A 21,879-nucleotide genomic window follows, 5' to 3' on the forward strand; every position below is an offset into this window, starting at 1 on the left:
GAAAGCATGCTCAGTAATTAAGAATGTTGGTTGGTCTTTCAGGTGTGGTGGTTCAATTTTAAGTCCCCACATAGCACTAATGTCTCATTTTGAAGTCCCATCTTCTTAAGTCATGGACACCATGAATACATGTGATGCACAGACATAAATTCAGTCAAAACACAAATGCATGTAAAAAAATCAATGAATAGTTTAAAAAGGCTAATAATCAAATATCTGTTGCGAATATTTGATGGTTTTGGAAGTTTCAGATATTTAGATTAAATGTGGATTTTGATATATTGGTGATTCAACACTAATGAGCTCTGCATGCGTACCAGTTGAGAATAAATTGGTAACCACACTATTATCAAAAGCTGAGCAAACATATGAGCAAAGACACACTGATAATTATACTATCAAAATCTCAGTTTGGCTTTGAATCAGGAAATATATTTTTTACTATACCATTGAAGAACTTAGACATTTATGGGAGTATTATCTATAATATATCACTATTTAAGACACACAAAAAATATTTAATGTTGTGAAAGTATCAAACTTCAAGCAATCATTTCTTGAGAGGTCCCATCTTCTTAAGAAATCTTGTTCTGAACATGAACATTCATGAGAATTAGACTCTGAAGTGACAGACTCGGGTGATTTGGGAAATAAGCATAACATTCACAGGCACCACTTCAGTGAGCGTTTAAAATGATAAAAATTGTCTTTGCTATCACCAGAGTGTCACAGGAATTGCTGCCACCTCTTCTGCCACATAGAACTCAGGGGAATGACATTACCCTTGTCAAGCACTCTGCTTCCTTCTGTAAAATCTCCTTAACTACTTTGGAAAATATGTATTGCAGTTTTTCTATACTTTAAAATCACTTGCAAGTATGCATATTTTATATTACTGCCAGCAAACTTAAAGATGAAGAAACATATCTAGCCAGACTTCTCAACAAATAGTTTTCCTAATAATTTCAAATCTTTTATGCCTTACACTTTTCCTACTGTAAGAACCATCAACTAATATTTCAGAGTTCACAAAAAATTATATGTTTATTGAGTAATATGATAGCCCTGTACTGCTTAAACTCAGTTATTCTTTTTAGAAAGAAAGTAGAAATGTGTTCAATTTTTTTGGATTTATGGATTAAATGTTAAGTAAAGTAATATTCATACTCTATACCAATATTTTAGGCTCATACAAAAAGCAAAGCAAAAAAAGACAATAGAGAAAAGATTCTTCATGAAGAATAATGAATTTCTATTACAGACTTACAGTTGCTAAAGCAAATGCCAACCACATATTACAATGATAAACTATGAATTTATAATAATATGTTTTTGTTATTTATTGTTAAATTGTATACTTTTTAATAAAGTGAGAATGAGAAAAACACTTAAAAGTTTTATTTTGTATTTCATCATGCAAGAAGTCTTTTATCAAACTGTTAATTTTTTTCTATGTCCCCTCTTTGTTATTGCTCTGTTATAAAGCAAATGTACTCCTAACATGATTATTCCTATTTTGTTCCATTAATTCTGTAAGCACTTGCTTATTATATAAACTTAAGTAAGTTTAAGTATTTTAAAAGTAGTTTGTGAAAGTTATTTAGATAAGAAAGACAAAGTATGTTATGTCTTTGAATATACATTGTCACCTATAATTCCACAAGAACTTCAGTATCATTAATGTAGGTTTGAAGTATTGCTGTCATCTCAGAACAGACTGTAATAGTTCTCCCAAACTTAATAAACACTGCTTTTATTTCCACAGACCACTCTATTAAAGGACTTTACAATTTAATGAGTAAATTTATAAATATTTTATTACTCTATGGTTTTTTTACCAACATGTTCAATAATGGTTATCGAAAACATAAAACATATTATAGTGAATGGAGCTTGTAAAGAAAAACTAGAACATAAAAGGAAGGTAAAAGTGCAATGGCTATATTTACCATGGTCAATAAAATCTTATTGAGGACTTTCTGTTTACTTAACTTTAGGTTAGATGCAGAAAATGAAAAGAAAATTATGACATAGTCCTAGAACTCACAGTCATTACATGTTTCTAGGATGATTGACAGAAAAACAATAACAAAATTTAAGATAAAGATTGAAGGAGAGTGAAACATAATTCTTTCATTTTCTAGTCCTTTTTCTATTTCTTTTTACCTATTAAGATGCCCTCAATGTGATATTTTACATATGTAATTAAAGAATAAATTAATTGCATATTTAGTTATAAGGTTGCTAAAGTATTTTTTTATAAAATTAAAGACAAAATTCAGTTTGTTTAAGTAATTACAATGATTTTAAATAGAGTTAGAAGTATCTGTTGCCAGATTTGGCTGAATCATACTTAACACTGTGCTTTCTCACTAATAATGTGATGATCTCCTAAAAATGTAGATTATGATTTAAGATCTAAACTCTTCAAGGTTATTCAAAGGAAGTAATCTCATATACCTGAATGGTCTTCAATGTGTCATAAGTCTAAGAGATTTTCTGAACACAAAGCTATACTCTTTTTAAAAACTAAATTAATATATTTATTTACTTTATGAGCCATATCATTCCTTTCTCTTCTCCCAGTTTCCATGCAAGTCCTTCCCCCATTCCAACCTCCCCCTCTATTCTTGAGGGAACTCACCCTCTGGGTGTCAACCATCCGACCCCCAGCCACTGCATATCAAGTTGCTGGATGACTAGATTCATCCTCTCTCACAGAAGCCAGACACGGTTGTCCATTTAGGAGCACAAGGTCTACAGAGGCAGGATGCAGGTTCAGGACAACCTCCTCTCCAGTTGTTGGGGGAACCAGCAGAAGACCAACTTTTCCATGATCATTTTGTTGTGTAGGTGTTGGTCTCAGCTTAGAATTCCACAGTTAGTATGCAGAAAGCAAACTTGTGTCTTAGCAACAGTGTGGATTATTTGCAGATTTCCATGGGATCCTGTTGACCAACAATTCAATTGAATGCAAGCCACTCCTACCACTTGAATCCTTGCCTGGTGCTCTCCAGCCCCTGTGGCTCTAAAAAAATCTCTCTGCTTATTCTTTCTTGGGATTCCATGAGCTCAGAGAGGAGGGATTTTTTGAGAATTTCTTCCATCTAGGTCCACTCTGTGTAATATCTGGCCATGGATCTCTGAATCTGTTTCAATCTCCTGACGCTGCAAGTCTCTTTGATAATGTTTTCTTAAGGCACTGATTTATGAGTACAGCAGAATATCATAGGAGCCATATTATTGATTTTTTAGACTAGTCATGTTGGGTTTTACTCTATGTCTATGGAGGTAAATATTCTCTCATTCTTGGTCACCTAAACCATGTCAGTAAATCAGACATTGGTTAACAACTCGCACAAATTCTGTGTCTCCATTGCCCTAGCATATTTTGCCTGCAGGACAGAAGTGTTGTGGCTGGTTTGGTGTTCATGTTCCTCTTTTGGAAGCCTGCAGAGTATTTCCACCAAAGAGATTAGAATGTAGGAGTAGAAGCTCCGTTTAAGAACAAGCTTAAAGAAAATTGACTCTTCTTTTAACAGAAGTTTTCAGGTGCCAATCAATGGAACCGGAGCTTTGGGTGGGAGTCCATGTGACCTGTCTTTTGTATGCTGGGATTTTGTCTGAATAAAGCTTTCCCAGAACTTGCTTATGCTGCAACATCTATGAAATCTATGAATTCATATGTCCACCTGCTCTGTTGGGTCTCAAAGACACTGTTTTCTTGAAGTTATCCATTTCTGATGTCATCTTCTATTATCTTACCATTTCCACAATGGCTTTTATTTTTAATGTCTTGAATAAATGGATATGTATGTGTTTACATTTTCTCTTGCCAAAATGGATAATTTTGCCTAACTCTAGACTTTTGTAGAGTTTCTATTCTTATGTCTTCATATGCTGCCAGCTGTATTCTGATGTTTCTATATTCTTGTTAGTAACTAAAACCATTACATTCTTCATTGTCTCAATTAGTCAATAGTTTGGGGCATTTTGTATTGTGATTTATACTCATGCATTTGTGTTCAAAGGTGGAAATAATAGTACCTAAGAAAATGTTTTTAAAATGAAAGATTACCATATATATTTTAAGGGATAAACTTGTGCATTTCCCTTAGTCTTCTCAAATTCCATAACTTATCTTTCTATATTAAAAACAGAATAACAAGAAAAACATATACAATGGTTTACCTTAACTTTTACATTTGTTAGCATTTTAAACAATACACAGTGGCCCTAGGAAGCCTAGGAGCAAAAATGTGTAAAATGTGTGCACACAGTTACACTGTTGGATGGACAGAAAATTTTTCTTGCTCAGATTTATAGAAAGAGGCTTTTTGCAGAGTTAAGATGGTTTATTGCTCAAACATAAAAAGAAGTAAAACCTAGAACAAATATTTGAGCTGCAGTGCAAAACACCATGAAATTCACTCATTACTTGTCTTGCTGTACAACACTTTGACAGCAATGTCACCCCTGTGTCGATTTAGGACACATAGCTGTCACACATTGGTTTTTATTACTGCCATCCAATGAAAGCAACTGGAGAAACATGAGGGAATTCTAGGACTAAGAATGGAAATAGCAAAGAAAGAACAGGAGAAGCACGTGACAATGAAGGAGAGAATAGTGAAAAATGAAAGTAGATGTAGAGAGTGAAATATAGAAAAGAAAGGGAGAAGCAATGGGAGTGGGGATGGAGCAATAAAGTTAAACTAATGGAAGTATCTAAATGATATGCACATTTTAACTAGAGGAGCTTTACCCTGCCAAAATCTAGAGATTCTAGCAATGACAAGTATAAAACTAAACATTTTCCAAGTGTTTCCATGACATCAGTGTTCTGCAAAAACAACTTACTGTGGGCTTTTACCCTACTTGCTCCCTGAGTTATCTGCTGCAGAACTCTACAGAGTTGCTTAGAAAGTGATCCTATTCCAGGACCAGAGAGGGTGTTTTTAGTAAACAATTAGCGCCACTAAGGAAATATTTTTTACCTCAGTTGAAAACATTCTTTTTCTGCCTTGATAATCAATCTTCCTGGGAAATCTCAGTAAAGCTGAAGCTCAGCTAGTTGTGCAAATTTGTTTTACTTGCCCTCTCTTTATATCTGTGCTGTCATTATTCAAATCTTACCTAAGTACATTTCAATAGTACTCGGTTACACAGAAAATTTGTTTTAATTTTCTCTTTGGGCATCCAAGAAAACAAAAAGTGAAGGAACACACCACTGTAAGTGTCTATTTCTGCTAATATAGATGTAACAGAAATGCATATAATACATATAATATGGATAACTGATTTACAAGACATGTTTTATTATCACTTCATTTATTTTTGTGGTGAAGATGTGTTCTTTCTCTTTTATTGGATATTTTATTTACTTACATTTCAGATATTATCCCCTTTCCTGGTTGCCCCTCCAGAAACCCCCATTCCATCCCCTTCTCTCCCCGTTTCTATGAGGTTGTGACCCCATCCACCAACCCACTTCCTCTTAAGAGTTTCATAGCTTTCAGTAAAAAATAGTCTTAGAAGCACTGTGTTATGTTTTGTTAGTATAAAGTTTAGAAAGGAATAATTGAGTTACAAGCCTTGTCAAACTTGGACAAAGCTTCCTGAATTTATATAACATAGCATGACCTTGAATAAATGAACAATGTTTGAGGGCATATGCCAATGTTTGTGTTTTTAGGGTGTGTCTGTAACTTATTCCATAAGAATACATTCATGTAGTTATATTTTAAACACAATGTGTTTAAGGAGAAGAATGATTTTGTCATTTATAGGACTTTTTAATAAAATAATGTAATTCCATATTATCTTAAGAGTAATTTTAAATGAATGATAGATGCAAAATTAGATGATGGACTTAGAAGCATGTACTCATCACTTCTATTAATTTTAGGAGAAAAGGAAAATAGAGGAAGGGGATAATAGCAAGAAGGAAAAAGGGAAGGAAGGAAGGAAGGATGAAGGAAGGAAGGAAAGACGGGAGAAAAGAACCTGGGGAGCTTTCTAGGACAACAACACAATTCACTTATATGCCAGTAATATCATGTTTTTTCCTGTAGTGTAATATATTTGCTTTGAAGAGCTATTTTCTGTGGACAGAATATATTTCAACTTCTGAGTATAGAGAAGATGGCAGTTGGCATGTGTCCTTCACTTTGACAACTCTACTTCAGCTTTATGCAGCTCAGTACATCTTTACTACCACAGCAAGTGCTCTTACTGCTCTGCACACATGGAGCTGTACCCAGGAAGGTATGAAAAAACGAGCTTTCTAACAGACTTTTCTTTCAGACAAATGCTGAGTTTGGCCTGAAATTTCTGTGATTTGTCTTCTCTCTGTACACCTCTGGACACTCAGCAGTCAAGACAATTACAAAGTGCACTTGATGAGATGATTAGATTAATGAAAGTGATAAGAATACTTTCTACAGAGACCATGTGTAAACTTTAGGTTATAAAGTTGTCGAGTCATTCTATTAGTCGTTTAATATATTTGTTGTCTGCAAGACATTGTACGGTATTATTTCTTCAGGAGCTAATCACATTTTTTTCCTAAAGCATTGAGACACTTGTCTGAGTCTATTTTCTTAAGTGTTTTTTTTTGCCAGATTGCTGGTTTGCTAATAAACAGCGTGGTATTTTCTCTATTCTTAAAATTACTTTTTAGGTATATCACACTTTATCACCCCTGTTTCCTTTTCTCCCTCCAAGTCTTCCTATATACCCTCTCTCCTTTCTTTACAACTCATGGCATCTATATTTCATCAGTTTTTGTTACATACAAATTCATTCTTATTTTCTATTGGACAGGAAGCATACGAAAATAGTTATGAGGTTCTTTCTTAAATACCATATCCTTGGATCTGTTGCTTTCATTTCAGTCTGATTCTATGATAAAGTAGAGATTGCACTGTCATGAAGTAAAGTTATTTTGTGATTATTATTCTTCACAGAGTTTTTATTATATTTGAGTATCTTTATACTGTAGGAGGAGTGGGCCTGTGCATCATATTGTATAATAAAACCAAGTGTACTATGCCAATATGAGCAAAAGTACTCTGTTGGTGATATCACAATAATTGCTTTTCAGAAACAGAATGTTGAAAAAGGTGTGTTCTTTAGGGACAGTGATTTGTGGGGGAAATTATGGCACCTTCAGTACATGATCAATAATATTGATTGAATTATGGTGAATGAAAAATAAGTTTTTATCATTCGTATATATTTAAATAATTAGGGTCTATCATTGTCTGTATGAAAGTTACCTCTTCACAGAGAAATCATGTTAGTTCATATTCACAAAGTTCTAACAGATATCTAAAGATATCCAGAAAAGTAAACAGAAACAAGGACTAATTCATTAAAAGTTCTTGTGATACTCTGAGCTAAACAAGCCTGCCATTCAAAATGTAAGGCAGCTTTAAAATACTGATATTCAGAATATAGGTAGGTTAGACTTTGGCAAAATCGTGCCAATTTGAGTTTCAAAATTGGAATCAGGAACTCTCAAATTGGTTATCCAGTATAAAATATTATTGTTGAAATCAGATACACATAGATAAAAATGTATTTAGCATATATTGACATGAATAATTATGTATATAATATATACCAATAATAATCTAAAGAAAAATAAATTTTCATTGAAGAGAAAGTGCTGGGAGTAATTAAAGGAGTATGAAAAAGGGGATAAGTAAGTGATTTGAAAGAGGAAAGATACGGGAAAATGTGAATATATTGAATAAATTAAAAGAAAACAAATAAGAAAATGCAAACAATTGTAGCTTCATATAGAATATTAGTTCAAATAGACTATCAAATAATTCTTAAAACAGATGTACAAATCAAATCTTAGCTGACAATGACACCAACAGACAGAAAAGAACACAAAAAACATCATTCATGAAAATGGTATAGGTGAGCAGAGAGGAAGTAACTGGTGTAGAGTGAGAGAGTGGAAGGCATCTCAAGAACATGCCAGAGACCTGGGGTAAGAGAATAACTCAAGAATCAGTGTGGTGACCTTAGCTGAGACCCACAACAGCTGTGATATGGAACCTGAACAGGCTTCTGAAGAGGCCACTTACTGTAGCCACACAGAAGGCCCAGTGAAGAGATAGAGACACCTACCCATCCACAAAATTTTCAACCCAACATTTATCCTGTCTATGCTCAACAAAGGAATGGATACAAAAAAGTGGCACATTTACACAATGGAATACTACTCAACTATTAAAAGCAAAGACTTCATGAAATGGATGTAACTAGAAAATATCATCCTGAGTGAGGTAACACAGCTACAAATGAATACACATGGTATGTACTCACTGATAAGTGGATATTAGGCAAAAAATTTGAAATACCCAGGATATAACTCACAGACCATATGAAGCTCAAGAAAGAAGACCAAAGTGTAGATGCTTTAGTCCTACTTAGAAGGAGGAACAAAATAATCAAGGGAGGTAAAGGGAGGGAACTTGGGACAGGGAAAGGAGGTGGAGGGAGGAGACAGGGAAGATATACAGAGGGTCAGGAAATTGAACAGATGTGCATAGCAATAGGGGATGGGAAATTGGGGGTAGCCAACAGAAATTCCCAGATACCAGAAAAGCAAGAAGCTCACAGGACTCAACAGTGATGACATTAGCTGAAATACCCAAACAACAAAGGGTAGAGAGAACCTGAAGAGACTATATCTAGACATTAGGTATGGCCTAACATTGAGGGATGGGCCCCCTCCCTTCTCAAAAATTTAACCCAGAATTGGTCCTGTCTAAAGAAAATACAGGGGCAAAAGGTGGAGCAAGGACAGAAGGACCATTTAGAGACTGCTCTACCTGGGGATCCACCCCATATGCAGCCATCAAACCCAGTCACTATTGCTGTCAGGAGCCAGATATAGCTTTCTCCTGAGAGGATCTACCAGAGCCAGACTAATAGAGATGTGGATGCTTGCAGCCAACCAATGAACTGAGCAAAAGGATCCTAATGGAGGAGTTATGGGAAGAACTGAAGGAACTGAAGGGGTTTCCAATCCCATAAAAAGAACAACAGTATCAACTAATCAGACACCCTAGAGCTCTCAAGGACTAAACCACCAAAGGAATCATGGCTTCAGCTGCAAATGTAGCAGAGGATGGACTTATCTGGCATCTATGGAAAGGGAGGTCCTTGGTCCTGTGAAGGCTTGAAGCTGCAGCATAGGGGAATGTTAGGGCAGTAAGGCTGGAGTGGGTGCCTTGATGTGGAAGCACCCTCATATAAGCAGGAGGATGGGGGATGGGTTTGTTGAGTGGTTTAACATTTGAAATGTAAATAAAATAACCAATAAAAAAAGAAATACAGAGAAGGGGAATAGAGCAGAGATTGTGAGAATGGCCAACCAACAACTGGCTTAATTTGCAACCCATCCCATGAACAAGCACCAATCCTTGACACTATTAATTACACTTTGTTATGCTTGCAGACAGGATCTTAGCATGGCTTCCTCTGAGAGGCTCTACTAAGCTGAATGAAACAGATGCAGATACCAATATGCAAACATTGGATGGAGATTGGGGGCCTTTATGGAAGGATTGGGGCCCATCAAGGAGATAGCACTCCACAGCAACACCAACAATGTTCAGATACTGAATCAAAAAAGGATGCAAGGGCTGGAGAGATGGCTCAGCGGTTAAGAGCACCCAACTGCTCTTCTAGAGGTCATGAGTTCAATTCCCAGCAACCACATGGTGGCTCACAACCATCTGTAATGAAATCCGATGCCCTCTTCTGGTGTATCTGAAGACAGCTACAGTGTACTTATATATAATAAATGAATAAAAAATTTTTAAAAAAAGTATGCAAACTAAAGAGCATACACCAACTGGACCTAGATCCCCTGCACATGTGTATCAGATGTGCTTCTTTTGTCTTCATGTGTGTTTTAAACAACTGGAGTTGGAGGTATCCCCCTAAATCACTTGTGTGTCTATCGAATTCATTCTTCTAACTCAGAGTGAGTGGGAGAAGTTCCTAACCTTAAAGAAACTTGGTGTTCCCTAGCGTAGAGGTTACCCAAGGGAGGCCTGCACTTTCTCACAAGAGAAGGGGAGGATGGAACTGAGCATGGGGGTAACGATTGTAATGTAAAGTTAATGAAAGAGAGAGAGAGAGAGAGAGGGAGAGAGAGAGAGAGAGAGAGAGAGAGAGAGAGAGAGAGAGAGAGAGAGAGAGAGAAAGGAAGAAAGCAAGAAAAAGTATGTGGATGGTAAATTAATTTCCTGTGTAGTAGTCTGCAACTTTACATTAAATAGTAACTTTATTGCCAATAGAAACCACCATAGACCTGTTAGAACACCTCCATATTATAACTGCTGTGTGCTTTGAATTCTACACTTTCCCAATGAAGGAAAAATCTGTTTCTTAGTTCATGCAAGAGATTGAACTGAGATCATATTTTTCTTTTGAAATCATTAGTATTCTGTTAGTACATGGAAATCTTAATAGGACAAGTTAAGGACAGTCTATCTGGTGGGCAGACACATAAGCAAATTATAAAAAGAGTAAATAAGTGAAGAGCCTGCCTTTAGAGGACTATTTGTTTATTTATAATTCATGGGCTACATACAGCTAATTTTCTTGTTTTACCAATAGAAAATTACATTTTAATGGTAATGCAAAAGAAAATTCACAGAGGACACCAATTTATCCATTTCCTGGCCATTTAGAGAAAAAGACAAAGAATGTTCTGGGTATGAATGAAAATAGCAACAAATATTCAACATAGCTCTAGAGTCAGTAAAACAGCCTGTCTCAAGCAAAGAGGGCATGAAATAATGGAGCAGAAAACCTGAAAACCTCTTTATGCTTTCTCATATGTTTTCAGTCACAAGCATCCATATATACATATGGACAAACACCATCACACACACACACACACACACACACACACACACACACACAAATTTACTCTCAAGCTTAGATGGAGAGTGTAGTATAATATAAAGTCTAATTCATAGTGTAGGCTTATGTTTTTATGACATAATTGATGGTGAGCATTTTAGGGTACATGGTTATCTACATTAGAATGTCCTTTGCACTGAATAGAATACATAATATTTTAGTCAATATTTTAGTCAATGTTAAGAGGAAAAGAATCATTTGAAAATGGAGGATGGTAAAATGCCCCAAGGACACAGTGCAGTGAATCATCACTAAATGGATTACATCAGGCCATTAATGGTAGTCCCGTGTGGATACAAGTAGATATTAACTGAGATTGACCCTTAATATATTCTAGTTGTCACTCATCTTGCAGCAGAAGCAACAGCTCATGATAAAAGCTAAGGTTTATAATGGAATTGCCAATTAAGTTCTTTCACCTGGGACGTGTTTCTTCCTGCCAATGTACACATTCAGTGTTACAAAAGTGCGTAAATGAGCATGAAGACAACATTAAAATCATATCCTTATCCTTTACCATTCTGAGAGCAAAGGAATCCCTGGCGGCTCAAAACAGGTGAAGCAAAGGGTAAAGTTAATGAAATAGCTGTATGAAATAGGAAAATAGATATGAGTAGAACACTGTCCTGAAAATATTTCTCAACATGTGTGAATTAGAGAACTATGACTCCTCCCTCACACATACTAAGCAAAACTGATTTGTGCATTTTATTAATTGTTGTGCTTAGTAGTGTACATTCCTAGATGCCCTAGAGATTGGTAAATTTAACACAGCCAACTGTCCTAACTGGTAGCCATTTAATTGTCAACCAGGGAGAAACAAATTGAAAACTAATATAGCCTTTGCTTTCTGGTATAAGATTAAGCAAAATAGTTCATAGCTTTTATGTTAATATTGGAAACAAATGTAAATACTACACCTGATTAGCAGTCAGCCTGACCAAGGAAGGTGAGGGTCTAAACAATGAAATGATAGGAGAAGCAGTTAAGCACAATGGTGGAAACTAAAAGAAAAACTCATGCGTATATTTCCATCTATGGGTACAAATATCACCTTTGCTATTCAAAAATATACTTATAACTGAAATCCAATTATTTCACTTTGCCCCATCCTTTTTGTGACTCATTACTTCCAGCTACCCTCCTTCAATTATCCTCCCATGACCAGCATTCATAAGTTACCTTTGTTATTGTTACATATTTTTAAGAAACAGCATGTTGATAACTGCATGTAATCAGAGATAAACAGGAGGATCTTGTGTCACCTTTCTCATTTATATGACATTTATTAATTCTGTTAGTAGAAACCTCCATCTTGGTTTCGTGGCATCATGCAAATTGGAAACTGGATTTTAAACTCACCAAGTCCTCTGTCAGTATAATCTGAACAAAGAGAGTTGAAATGAAACATTCCACTTGCTCAGTTCTTGTCAAGCCATTAATTTGCTCCTGATTTTTAGGTTGTGTATACCATTCTGAACTTTTTCATTTGAACTAGGAACAGTATTTACTGATAGATAAGATAACAGTAGGACTATTGGACTTGCACAATAAACCGTGCAGCTACTCAGGGATTATTGATTCCTACTCAGAGCAAGATTCGAAGTAAGAGATGTATGGGTCAATATGACAACAATCTCCTTGTAAATATGCTCTTGGTCAGTGTACTCATGGTATTTCACAGTGGTGAGTTTGTTTCTAGGGAATGATTTTTAACAGAATATTTGTGGGTTAGCAATTTTATAAATCTATAACCTATAGATACATGGACTTTGCATTCTGTACTTGGCAAATATCATAGAAATTACTCAGTCCTCGAAATGGAATTTTATATTAACCTAAGGTTGTTCAACCACACAATAACATTCAGGAAATCATAGGCAAAGGGATCACAAAAAAATCAACAATCACATATACTTTTACCAATCAATTTCCATGGGCTTCTACTATGCTTTCAAACTCATGTCTGTAGGCCCTAACTTTCTTTAGTATCCCATACTAAATGTATAATGTTGTACAATGAGGCATTATAGCTTCCAAACATAATTTTGAGCATTCTCTTCATTATCTATTACTCATTGGCTATCCTTCTTCATTAAAATGCAGGATATATGGGAAATGTTTTCATTATTTTACTCATCGGTGAAAAAACATCCTCTTCAACAGCAACTAGCTACATGATGGTATTATAGAATTATGGAATGGATAAGGGATAATGGATAGTAACTGTGTTGCCATGAAAATTCAGACACTATGGAATATACAAATGTTTTAAAGAAAGTCTACAGAAAGAAAGAGTGGAGGATTTAGTCATATTTTTTTCAATAATTTAAATAATGCATTTCTGAATCTTGACATCAGAATGGCTTAATGTGAAAGAATGGGGACCTGCAAATCTACAACTGAATATTCCTCAAGCTGAATAATAACATAAACTTATAAGATAATAAAGTAAGTCATTTAGATGACAAATGGAGATGCACTTGCCTTTTTTCTTAAAGTAAAAAGCATCTATATTCATGTTCAAGCTTACGATTTTGGTATTTTGGGTATCTGGATAAGTGTGCATACTATTTTACACAAAATTTCTAAATGAATTTTGCAGGAAGATAATTAGGAGTTAGAAGAAGATTACTTGTATTTTACAATAATAAGCATAGTTTGAGTTGAAGTAGCTTTTTGTCCACAATAACAACAAATTTTATTTATGTGTCCATCTTTATATATAGAACACATTAACTTAACCATAACCATAAGACACTCACTTGTGTTTTTAATTACAGATGTTCATTTTAATTGAGGAATTTGCTATCAATAATTTACAATTTTCCTAAATTACAAAATTATTCAGTTCTATTACAATATATAACTTATAAAAATGAAATAATGAAATTGTATAAATCAGATATAAACTAATTTTTTTAACAAAGGATAAAATATATAATTATGAATATTGAACAATATTATATAAATGTGACCTGTATTCAGATTTCAATAATCAGTGATTTTGTGTTTCATTTTATATTTTTAGTATTAAGAGAGTGACATATTTTTCTAAACATTGCAAAAATATATCTTATAGATCAAATTACTTGGGACTGACTACTACAGATTTTTTATTAATCTGAAAGTGATAATAAAACAATACGAAGACATTTTAAAATATGTGGAATAAGCCATGACATTACCATTGATGTGGCATCTCTCTTTTTATTTTTGGAAGGTAGAGTGATGGCATGCAAAGCTACTCACAATCTAATCCTCTATAGCTCTTACCATGCCAAAATCAAGAACAAAGAAAAGGTAAGGTCACATGTGAAATAAAGTTGCTGACCAACTGACTCTATGGTGAAAATATAATTTTAAGTTATCAGTGTATAATATACATCATTCCAAGGGTCCCTTGAATTGGAAGAGGGCTATAGCAAAGGAAGTAAAGATATATAGTGTCAAAACGACTCAGATTTCTTTATTCATTTTGAAGGAAATACTCTTAATTTATAGCTTAAAGCTGGTAAAGGCAAGAAAACAAATTTTCCCAATATCTTTCAAAGGAATATTTATTGTTGATATGTGGGCTTTGACTATTGAGATAATTTCTTTCATTTAGATATTTATAAACTATTAAATAGTATATTTGTGTTCATTTGATTCAATGTCTGAGACAACTTTTTCACAAATATACACATTTCTATTTCCAATATCTTTTTAATTCCTCATGGAAAATAGAAATTTTCTCTGCAGTCCTCCTTTTTCATGTAATCACTATGTTTAGGCACTGTATTACTTGTTTGTTTTTTATTCCATGCACATTCCTAAATAGTGATGATAATAGATACCATATAACATTTACAATCTATGTACTTTGAAGCAAAGTCATCTTTATTGTATTTTCATTATATTTATACTTTAAAGTATTATTGCAATAAATTCATCAAAACACAAAACCTTAAATTCCAAGATTTCCAAGCTGTCTCCAGACAGTGCAGCTGCACACTATCCTTCATTTTATTCTCGTCTTATTATAAAGGGGAAAGTAGGTTTGTTGTTGTTGCTGCTGCTGTTGTTGTTTGTGATTTTTTCTTATTCATTTCATATTTCAAATACTCACTTCAGCATCCCAAGCTTCTGTGATATGTAGAATTCTAGAAAGATCCTGAGAATTCTATCTAATTCTTCTTTTGTACACTTCATAATCCCTTATCACTGAGTATGCATTCCACTTTGAATTTGCTGGAGTATTCTCCCATGATTATAGCACTTGTTTTATTGAAGAACAGCCTAGTAACCCAATTAATTGGGTAGGAAGCAAAGCTTGACCCCATAAGTCCCTTTAAAATGTCAAGACATATTTTGATATACAGGGAGAGATGAATGGCAGATGACAGAGATTTTTAACAGCTGAAAACAATTCTAGGAGAAAGGAACACAAATCTGAATCCTATATTCTACATCGAAAATAACTTTTCATTTATAAAGGACTGTGAATCTCACATTCAATCAAAATATCCACTCAAATTTGAGTCTTGAGCACAGAAGCCATTGAAAACATGCTACACTTTCTGATACAAAACAAAATCTAAAAGGAATAAAGGCTTGCTATTATAATTTGCTAAAATGTAATAGTTTGTTGTACAGCATGAACGAATTATTCTATATACCATACATATTCACTTCTTTTTCTTGTCTGTTTTTTCTTTTTGAATATATATTCAACACACCAACCAAAAGGTTCAGTGAATCGTCCAAATCTTCAATGGTGGCACTAATTACTGAACCACAACAATAATACAACATTGCTTTGTTGTCACTTTTGTTTGCATAGACCACTCTAGTGGTACCTATTGACTTTCCCCAGCAAAAATGCACTTGCTTTCAAGAACAGAGAGTATAGGTGGAAATTCTCTCTATTGTTGATATAGTTAATCTTATTTTCTTTGTTTTGAATTGGCGAGAGGGCTTGGTTCTGCTCTGGTAAATCAAGTTCCATTTCTTTTCACTAGACTGATTACAGAGATTAAGTTAGAACTACCTGGACTGCCTCTCTATTTCCCTCCTAAGGACACCATGATGAACTATCAAGTGTCATAGGTCTGGCACAAACCAGACCGTACTCCTCAGCGCTTTGACTTTCCGGTTCATTATGATAACTGCAGCTCACTTGTCCATTATAAGTAAGTACTGCCATTTGACCCCTGCCACACTGGCATCCAATTAGCTCCACTGCTTTTAAAGATCCAGTTCCCTGGCTGTAGCTCCCACTGAAGTGCACAACCTGCATGGAATAACCACTTGGACCTTAAAAAATGCTTGGGCTTCCGTTACCAATTTATTCTTAAGGTCTGCAACAGGGCTTAAATAAAAAACCCACCTATCTTATGCTTTAAAGAACTAGTGTCTTCAAACAGTAAATATAATTCAAAATATTTGGGCTAGGCCAAATTCTGTTCACATTTTATTCAGCCAACAAGAAAAATTCTTAGCTACTTCCTAAACCTGCTATATATAATATTCTATTACTATAATACTATGTTCTGTATTTCTACTTTATTAGATCCAAGTCATAAATTTCATGAGATTAATATTTTTGTTCTTCACAACCTTTCTTACAGATATTTCTAAGGCATATGCCTACTTGACTTAGGGAAAGCATGCAGTTATTCAAGAGTGTAGCATAATTTTTCACAGTTCCCATGTCGTTCATTACAGACTGACATTTGAGTGCAGTTAGAAGTCTAATGCCACAGAAAGATACCAAGTGCAGATCCTGACAGAAGCATTGTCTTACAGTAAAGTACATGACCCTTATCCGAAGGTGCTATCTTCTCAGATGAGGACTCAGGAGAACTGGTAAGCTCTATTTCTTTAATGAGGTTCTCCTTATGTATTCCTTTCTCATTTCTTCCCCTCAATATCAAGTCAGTGCAATCACAGTAATAGCAGAAATTCTTCTAGATCAGAAATCTAATTTTCCTTCTAATAAGTGACCGAGCTCTGAATTCTTTTTGAAGAAATCTCATCTTCCAGCTACAGCAGAAAAGACATTGTTTATGGACAGACACCAAGATGATCAGTTCATGTGTGGCCAGATTTGGAACACTTTCTTCTGTACATTTTCAGCACTACAAAGAGACAAGAAATGTTACTTTTTTTTAAGCTTCTAAGGAATACAATGACACATATACACATTCTCTAATTATTACCTAGTTATGAGTATATGAGAGACACCACTCAAGTATTTTTAGTGTTCATTTATCACTGAAAAATAGGAATTGATGCTTTTAACAAAATTAGGCTTGTCAATCAATTTCAGAACCCAGGAAATACAAGCAGCTCATCTTTAATTACTTTTTTGCTTTTCAATTCCTTAGTATCAAAATCTTTAACCATCAAAAATTTTAGAGAAACTCAATTTATAAAGACATGGGCGTAGAAATATATAGATCGGGGCTGGAGAGATGGCTCAGCAGTTAAGAGCACTGACTGCTCTTCCAGAGGTCCTGAGTTCAATTCCCAGCAACCACATGGTGGCTCATAGCCATCTGTAATGAGATCTGATGCCCTCTTCTGGTGTGTCCGAAGATAGTGACAGTGTCATATACATTAAATAAATAAATCTTTAAACAAAAGAAATATATAGATCAATATGGATATTTTAATAGATGCAAACATGAAAATATTTATGGAGGAAAATATGAATGGATGAACATCTCTGAACCATGGAAACCAAAGCTACACTGAGTAAGGGGAGCAAAGCAGTAGATAATACTGTACCTGACTAGAAAACAAAACAGTATTACAAAACTGCACAAATGAGAATAGGATAAGTTTTGTAGTTTTTTTTTCCATTACTTGACTATTTTCAACAAGGATATTTGAGTATTGGGATATATGCTTCTCTTCACCAAGTAAAATGGAAATTTATCCTGTATTATGTTCACCATAGTGGAATTTGGAGACTGTGCAATAGATCACACTTTACCTTATTTGAGAAAACTATGTTCCATGTTCCGTGTAGTAAGGACTACACTAACACAAAGTTTTACAAACTGCTCAAAAACCTCTCATTCGTAACATTCTGGCCAGAATGCAATAGTTTGTATCGTGTTTGTTATAGCCATTTTAATTGCTGTTCTTTGGTTGGCTTTTCCTTAATGACTAATGACATTGAAAGTTTTATAAGGTTGGTTATCTGTGTCTCCCAGATTCATATTGGTCCTTGTTTTGATTCTGTTATTTTTGACCTTCTGATGTTAAGCTGTTTGAGTTTCTACATATATTTTGGATTACTTTCTTGTCAAATAGTTTGGATTTTTTTCTACTATGTAAGTTTTGGTTTTGGATTTGTTATTGTTGTTCTATAAATGCTTATTAACAAGGGATATTACCTCTAGTGCTTTGTGGCCTTTTTAAAAAATTCTTTTATTCTTTTTTGGTTTAACTAAAAACAACAACCACAACAAAAACTTCTATCCCGGAATTTATCTCATGATTATTTTATATTTGTTTTTCAAGTTGCAAAGTGACAATTCCCACATTTGTAACTGTTTTTGTAACTACTGAGAGAGAGTGGATCTGTTTTTGTTTTCTCCATTATAGAAATATTTTATTTTTCCTGTACTGTTTGAGATTATTGTTTCTTAAATATACATATTCTTCATAGAAATCACGTTCACACCACATATGTAGGATAGTTCTAGGAATTCTGTTTTATTTCTGCACTGAGTCTCATTTTATGAATTTTCTTAAATAAAATTCCTATTTTTCTCATTAGATGATCTAATTTAAAAGTTTGATAGCACATTTTGCTAGATAATAATTGCATTACTTGAAATTAAGAATGTGCCAGCATAGTAAAATACTTTTTAAAGAGATGACTTATAGTTTACGAGACATGCAGAGATTCTCCATTTTGTTTTAAGTAACTCTTCCAGGTTTCAAACAGCTTTTACAATAGTATTAATTATCATTAGTGAAACATATCATAGCATATTGGTAAATAAACAACTATGATGTGGTCCAAGGTATAATTCATAAAATACTGTACAATAGGATAAGTAGTTTATAGTTTAATCTGTTTTAATATTCAATTTTAAACCAGGACAGAAATCAAGGTAAAAACCACCTTCCACTAAAACATGAGATCTATGTTTTATATGTATTATATATGTGATATTTACACAACAATATTATTAAGAAACCTTTGTCTTTTCTAACATTTGAAGATTTAACTTTCTATAATATAAACTGAGTAACATTAATTAGATAGGCAATATTATGTATTTATTATGAGAGCTATTGTTAATCCTCTTGATTATAGTCTGAAACGAGATTTTAAAGCACAGTTGCAGAAGATACCACATATGTGATTCATAGGACGTGGAGAAATCAAGCTGCTACTCGCTTGGAATCTTCAGCCCCCATTTTCAAGTTTTTAGAATTCAGAAATACCAGTCTCAGATCATTCTTACTTTTTCTGTCCCTCCCTTTCTTCCTCCCAATTCCCTTTCTATTTTATAACATTCAAACAACTATTTATAAATCAACTTGGTAGGGCAAATAATTTTTTTTTCTTTTTTTTTTTTTTTTTATTAACTTGAGTATTTCTTATATACATTTCGAGTGTTATTCCCTTTCCCGGTTTCCGGGCAAACATCCCCCTCCCCCCTCCCCTTCCTTATGGGTGTTCCCCTCCCAACCCTCCCACCATTGCCGCCCTCCCCCCATAGACTAGTTCACTGGGGGTTCAGTCTTAGCAGGACCCAGGGCTTCCCCTTCCACTGGTGCTCTTACTAGGATATTCATTGCTGCCTATGGGGTCAGAGTCCAGGGTCAGTCCATGTATAGTCTTTAGGTAGTGGCTTAGTCCCTGGAAGCTCTGGTTGCTTGGCATTGTTGTACTTTTGGGGTCTCGAGCCCATTCAAGCTCTTCCAGTTCTTTCTCTGATTCCTTCAATAGGGGACCTATTCTCAGTTCAGTGGTTTGCTGCTGGCATTCGCCTCTGTATTTGCTGTATTCTGGCTGTGTCTCTCAGGAGAGATCTACATCCGGCTCCTGTCGGTCTGCACTTCTTTGCTTCATCCATCTAGTCCAATTGGGTGGCTGTATATGTATGGGCCAAATGTGGGACAGGCTCTGAATGGGTGTTCCTTCAGTCTCTGTTTTAATCTTTGCCTCTCCCTTCCCTGCCAAGGGTATTCTTTTTCCTCATTTAAAGAAGGAGTGAAGCATTCACATTTTGATCATCCGTCTTGAGTTTCGTTTGTTCTAGGGATCTAGGGTAATTCAAGCATTTGGGCTAATAGCCACTTATCAATGAGTGCATACCATGTATGTCTTTCTGTGATTGGGTTAGTTCACTCAGGATGATATTTTCCAGTTCCAACCATTTGCCTACGAATTTCATAAACTCGTTGTTTTTGATAGCTGAGTAGTATTCCATTGTGTAGATGTACCACATTTTCTGTATCCATTCCTCTGTTGAAGGGCATCTGGGTTCTTTCCATTTTCTGGCTATTATAAATAAGGCTGCGATGAACATAGTGGAGCACGTGTCTCTTTTATATGTTGAGGCATCTTTTGGGTATATGCCCAAGAGAGGTATAGCTGGATCCTCAGGCAGTTCAATGTCCAATTTTCTGAGGAACCTCCAGACTGATTTCCAGAATGGTTTTACCAGTCTGCAATCCCACCAACAATGGAGGAGTGTTCCTCTTTCTCCACAACCTCGCCAGCATCTGCTGTCACCTGAGTTTTTGATCTTAGCCAATCGCACTGGTGTGAGGTGAAATCTCAGGGTTGTTTTGATTTGCATTTCCCTTATGACTAAAGATGTTGAACATTTCTTTAGGTGTTTCTCAGCCATTCGGCATTCCTCAGCTGTGAATTCTTTGTTTAGCTCTGAACCCCATTTTTTAATAGGGTTATTTGTTTCCCTGCGGTCTAACTTCTTGAGTTCTTTGTATATTTTGGATATAAGGCCTCTATCTGTTGTAGGGTTGGTAAAGATCTTTTCCCAATCTGTTGGTTGCCGTTTTGTCCTAACCACAGTGTCCTTTGCCTTACAGAAGCTTTGCAGTTTTATGAGATCCCATTTGTCAATTCTTGATCTTAGAGCATAAGCCATTGGTGTTTTGTTCAGGAAATTTTTTCCAGTGCCCATGTGTTCCAGATGCTTCCCTAGTTTTTCTTCTATTAGTTTGAGTGTGTCTGGTTTGATGTGGAGGTCCTTGATCCACTTCGACTTAAGCTTTGTACAGGGTGATAAGCATGGATCGATCTGCATTCTTCTACATGTTGCCCTCCAGTTGAACCAGCACCATTTGCTGAAAATGCTATCTTTTTTCCATTGGATGGTTTTGGCTCCTTTGTCAAAAATCAAGTGACCATAGGTGTGTGGGTTCATTTCTGGGTCTTCAATTCTATTCCATTGGTCTATCTGTCTGTCTCTGTACCAATACCATGCAGTTTTTATCACTATTGCTCTGTAATACTGCTTGAGTTCAGGGATAGTGATTCCCCCTGAAGTCCTTTTATTGTTGAGGATAGCTTTAGCTATCCTGGGTTTTTTGTTATTCCAGATGAATTTGCAAATTGTTCTGTCTAACTCTTTGAAGAATTGGATTGGTATTTTGATGGGGATTGCATTGAATCTGTAGATTGCTTTTGGTAAAATGGCCATTTTTACTATATTAATCCTGCCAATCCATGAGCATGGGAGATCTTTCCATCTTCTGAGGTCTTCTTCAATTTCTTTCTTCAGTGTCTTGAAGTTCTTATTGTACAGATCTTTTACTTGCTTGGTTAAAGTCACACCGAGGTACTTTATATTATTTGGGTCTATTATGAAGGGTGTCGTTTCCCTAATTTCTTTCTCGGCTTGTTTCTCTTTTGTATAGAGGAAGGCAACTGATTTATTT

The 21,879-nt window shown here is 35.0% G+C and overlaps 1 long non-coding RNA gene across 1 annotated transcript; it reads left to right on the forward strand.

The window, feature by feature from the left end:
* The first annotated feature begins 6,079 nt into the window (after positions 1–6,079).
* LOC120096536 (uncharacterized) lies at positions 6,080–16,809 on the forward strand. The gene is made up of 4 exons (XR_005493048.2): positions 6,080–6,267; positions 14,187–14,262; positions 15,963–16,133; positions 16,669–16,809. It is a non-coding gene; the product is annotated as an uncharacterized LOC120096536 (long non-coding RNA).
* The last annotated feature ends 5,070 nt before the right edge of the window (positions 16,810–21,879 follow it).

This window comes from Rattus norvegicus, chromosome 14 (genome assembly GCF_036323735.1).
Source record: "Rattus norvegicus strain BN/NHsdMcwi chromosome 14, GRCr8, whole genome shotgun sequence".
NCBI classification, from domain to species: Eukaryota; Metazoa; Chordata; class Mammalia; order Rodentia; family Muridae; genus Rattus; species Rattus norvegicus.